This window comes from Diachasma alloeum, unplaced genomic scaffold (assembly GCF_001412515.2).
Source record: "Diachasma alloeum isolate Michigan unplaced genomic scaffold, Dall2.0 Dall_scaffold_01136, whole genome shotgun sequence".
Lineage (NCBI taxonomy): Eukaryota > Metazoa > Arthropoda > Insecta > Hymenoptera > Braconidae > Diachasma > Diachasma alloeum.
This window is the reverse complement of record NW_021681246.1, coordinates 305761-310820: the sequence shown is the minus strand read 5'-3', so window position 1 is coordinate 310820 and position 5060 is coordinate 305761. Positions and strand designations below refer to the sequence as shown.

Sequence of the window (5060 nt, the reverse complement as noted above, 5' to 3'; positions counted from 1 at the left end):
AAGTAAAATCTTACAAAAAACTTGACTCCTTCGTTTGTTTGCAACTAGAGATACAAAATGACCGTCATGACGGTATTGTGACGGTCATGTGACGCACAAATTTTCCAACTACAAATGATTGTCACAAATCATTTGTAACCAAATTGTTGTCAATCCATCTATATAGTTGCATTATGACGGTCATAACTAATTTCCAATTTGTGACGGTCATGAATAAAACAAAATAGTTTCATCTATATGGATGGGAAAAAAACGTGATTTCCATTTCAAAATGCGGATTGGGCCAATACAAAAGGAATTCAACTGAAAATTGACCGAGAAAAAAATAGTTTCATCTATATAGATGAAAAATGACTGTCATTTTTTCTTGACAAGTTGTGACGGTCACAGAAGGGGGAGGGGGAATTGTGACAGCCATCATGAACGCCTCGTCATGTGACCGTCAATGACGGTCACATGACCCTCATATGACGGGTCATGTGACGCATTTGCATCTCTATTTGCAACGAACCTATCGGGAATCGCTCGATAATTTTCAAGCTCTCGTGGTATTACCTGCGGTAATTAACTTCCCGGCAGGGAAATTATTGTAATGGCCCCGAAAATCAAAAATCGATTTTTCATCAAATCTCCATGTTTTAACGTCTTTTCGATGTTCCTAGACAATTTTAAACAAAATGTCTGTGTGTGTGTGTTACTAGGTATGTATGTGGTCAAAATTTTGGTTAACGATTTCTCGTGAACGAATTGTCCGATTTGACTTTTTTTTTTCAATCGATAGGTTTTCATTCAACTTAGAGCGGATTAGATTTTGGCTGATATCTGTTTAGTGGTTTTTGAGTTTTCCCGGAAAGAAAATTTCAAAATGACAAAAAAGCAACGAACACTTTCTTAATCTCATGAAAATCACATATAGAATGATTATACTGAAGACAAGGGTTTCTCATGAATACATAAACAGAGTATTGAGAGTTGAAAAGGATTCTTTTAGTCAAAATGGGAGGAATAATAATATCGGGAAGTTGTTGGTGCGACCCGTCCGCGGGTCAGACCCACATGAATACATCCGCTACCAACCCACCCGCAATGGGAGCGAGCGCACCGAGCGACCAACAGCCCAATCCACCAGTTGAATTGAATTTTTCCCCCCGTGTTCATGTAAAATCGATGGTATAAACAGAATAATGTGGCATTCATCTCCGTTACATTCGCTCTAGTCTCAGGAAAATTCCGAGGCATGAGCACAGCTCCGTGAAACCAAAGGAAAGGGATAAGTATTCCGGAAGAATGAGAAAAAGACGAAAGAGAATGCAGGAAGGAGGGCGACAGGTAAACGGGGACGCGCGCAGGTCCTTACCTCGTTCTTTCATTCCAATGTGCACGTTTACATTGGTTTACATTGGTATTTTGATGGCTGAGGGCTAAGCAGCGCGCTCGGTCATTTGATTTCATTGGGATTCACGTCATTAACACGGGAAAAAGAGGCGAACATTGAGTGGGGTCGGGCGACTGTGGCCACAAATAGAATAAGCGGGGAGAATCTACTCACTGCGTGTAAAACCACATAACAGTGATTAGTGCAAGACGTGTGATTGTGCTGCGAATGGATCACCTGTCAGTGATTTGTCGGTAGGGGATCTGAGATTGAAGTTCAGGTAATGATCTACCATTTGTTCGGGTTTGTTTGTCACAACGGGTAGGGGACGGTGGGGTAAAATGGACACTTGAGACTTTTTTAAAATTATTCATAGCTCAGAAACAAATTTATTAATTGAGCTCAGTTTAGGCGCGTCACGAAGAAAAAGAATTGTTCTTTGTATTGAAAAAAAAATTAGTAAATTTTATCAACATTTCAACCCCTCATTAACATTTTAAAAAAAGTCAAAAGTGCCCGTTTTACCCCAATCTCCCCTACTCAAATTATACACACGTCCTTCATGCTGACAATACGAGATCTAGGGGAGGGTGGGGTAAAGTGGACACTTTTCACTTCTTTTAAAATATTCATAACTCATCAGTAGGGGAAGTTGGGGTAAAACGGACACTTCACTTTTTTTTGAATGTTAATGAGGGGTTGAAATGTTGATAAAATTTCGTAATTTTTTTTTAATACAAAGAACAATTATTTCCCTTTGTGACGAGCCTAAACTGAGTTCAATTGATAAATTTGTTTCTGAGTTATGAATAATTTTTTAAAAGTCCAAAGCTTCCATTTTACCCCATCCTCCCCTATATTTATCAATTGAGCTCAGTCTAGACTCATCACAAGGAGGAAGAATTACCCTTTTTATTGAAAAAAAAAATGATACAATTTTATTAACAATTCAATGAGTCATTAACATTTGAAAAAAAGTAAAAAGTGTTCATTTTACCCAATTGTTCCCTAAATCCTTTCAAGGGGATACGTCAGTGAAATTTAAGTCTTCACTGGGCCTTGCGCGCATGGGACCCATTGAACAGTTTGTGATATATGACGGAATGTGGAAATAACTAGGGAAAATGGCGGACGCGATCGATTTTGCCCCGTATCACTGCGAAGAGTCATTTTTTCCTGTTTTTACCTTCAAAATGATCCTTGCGCCGTAGTTTTCATACGATTTTAGCTTTTTGCTTCCGAATGGAAACTTTGTAATCGTGATTTTTTTCGATTTCTTAATTTTCGGTGAAAATGCCTAGAAATGTCATAAAACGTTCTGTAAAATTTCCTACAATCATATCGCGCTCCGGAATTACGGAAACAATACGTAATTTTTATGTAAAATTTGTCTCCGTGAGGAGAGTAGCAGTCATATGTAATCTGTCAAATGGCTTCTATCGCGATGCCACTCCAAACAATAAAGTTAAGTATCCGTTTTACTTTATTCGCAATAGATCATGAGTAAATGAATTTTGAATTTCATAAATTTTCTTTTGAACCCGCCTTTTCGCTCCAACCTGCCAGTTTTTTTTAATTCAATGAATCATTGAATTCAATTTAAAATAAATCATCACAGAAATTCCATTCGTAAAGAAATTCCTGATTTGCTCGCAAAAATATATTAATTATGTTCTGACAAAAGTAATTTCCCACCTGTTCCTCTCAGGGTATGCGACTTCATGTAAAGAAATCTTGAAAAAAATCTCACAAGTCACAAAGTCTTCCATCAGAGAGGAACAAGCGTTTTTTATGGGAAAATTTTCAATGAATGGTGTCTTCCAACATTTACTTCTGGAATTACTCATCATGAAAATAATTCAGTAGCAAAGTGGTAAAACGGTTTAAGTCGACTTATCCCTTCGTTGAGTTTTTGAAGAATATCCCCGAATCTAAAGGAGATAAGAAAATTTTCGTAATAACTTTTTTTCTAGAGCAAATTGAGTGCTACAAGAAAGGTCTGAACAAAAATTCAGCTATCTCCCTTAGATTCCAAGATATTCACTAAAAACTGGCCAATTGTCAAAATCGACTTAAACCGCTTTACCACTTCGCTACGGAATTCAACATTCAATGAGCTGTGGGAAATCGACTCGTCACGCTTCACCATTCATCCGCTGGAATAATTAATTAGACGATTTATTTTTATTGACGCCTATTAGGAAATTCGATGCAAAACCGAAGGCAGTCACTTTCAGAATAGCGTACACCTCTCGAGTTTTCATTCAACTCATTTGAAGTACAATCCCTCACTCATGATTATATTGAAATTCTCAATAACTAGTTTCACCAACTCGTAATCATTTTCATCTCAAGACAAACACCCCGACCAAGTTGAGTAAAAAAGTGTTTGGCGGTCAAACTTATACAGTTATACTGTCCCATTTGTTCGTTTGCGCGGGTCGCGGTGTTCTTTTCTTATTAAATTCCTATACGCGCACGTTGTCGTTGTGGAATCCTTCACGTACAGTCACTACGCGACAGCCCACGGGTAAAGTCCGCCAACTGTGGGCTGATAGAACACAGAAGGTCACAAAAACATCATTCATCGTTATACGCTTGAACCTCTCGATTATCACCGACAATTTTCAGTTTATTTAAAAATTGAAACTTCACAAATCAGTAGCGAAGCGGTAAACCGGGTTAAGTCGTTTTTTACTATTGGCTANTCGTCTTTAACGTGTGTGGGGTTTACAGCATGAGCCGAAGGCGAGTGATGTAACCACACACGTTAAGGACGAAATTTCCCAACAAGTACTGAACAAAATTTTATGTCACGAAGCCTGAAACCGGCTGAATTAGACACGAGACGCGAAGCGTCGAGTGTGTAATCCAGCCGGTTTCAGGCATGAGTGCCATAAAATACTATTTGCCTAGTGACGGAATAGTTATTTTGACTTGTGGGAGATTTATAGCATGAGCCGAAGGCGAGTGATATAATCGCACGAGCCAAAAAAAACTTTTCCCACGAGTATCGAACGATATTTTTCATCACAATGTGTGGAAAGGGGCGTTTTCGCACAGCGAGAGGTTTGTGTGGAAAGTTATTTTTTCGCACACCGTGATGAAAAACTGTTGTTTGACCCGTGGGAGGCGTGGAGCGCTCGCCGAATCCTAATTTTCATCTCAATGTGTGGAAAGTGGAATTTCCTAAAATTTCACTTTACGCACAAGTTATGAAAATCCATTTTTGCGACAAAAATGTTTCATCTCGTCGCACTCTTTGCATGTTCGCGCAAAAAATTCTTTTTCGATCATTTTTAAAAAACTATTTCTTTGGCGCAAGTAAGGCTTGTCTGAGAACTCTGTCGTTTTTCTCTCAGTGTAGGTCACTCGACGAAAATAATAAAAAAAAAATCCTCAATTTGCGGAAATTTCTTTCCTCTATAAAGCATTTATCGATCAGTAGGTCAATTCCATAAGTACAAAAATAAACGAGCCCGTGATAACCAGCGATAGTGAGTCCAGTTACTCGTAATACCCCCGGTAGATACCTAATAACCCAGACAATTTCTCAGATACGATCAAAGGCGCCTTTGAGCATTATTAAATATTCACACGACTGGGTGAAGCGGAAATTTTTTCTCTCTAAATTCTAATTCTCTTAGAATTCTTTAATGCCTAAAGGAGGTTAGGCGGTGTTTGA

General features: G+C 38.4%; 1 protein-coding gene across 3 annotated transcripts in view; it reads left to right on the top strand.

Moving 5' to 3' along the window:
• Positions 1-1468: 1468 nt before the first annotated feature.
• The window catches only part of LOC107045950 (carbohydrate sulfotransferase 11), a 7411-nt gene continuing 3819 nt past the window's right edge, over positions 1469-5060 (top strand). Inside the window, exon 1 of one of the 3 annotated variants that reach the window (XM_015268377.2) lies at positions 1469-1655. The gene's annotated coding sequence lies outside the window, so the exon portion shown is untranslated. Of the gene's footprint in view, positions 1656-3913; positions 3944-5060 lie in introns of those variants that run through there. The other 2 variants (XM_015268376.1, XM_015268378.1) reach the window with 2 other exon arrangements.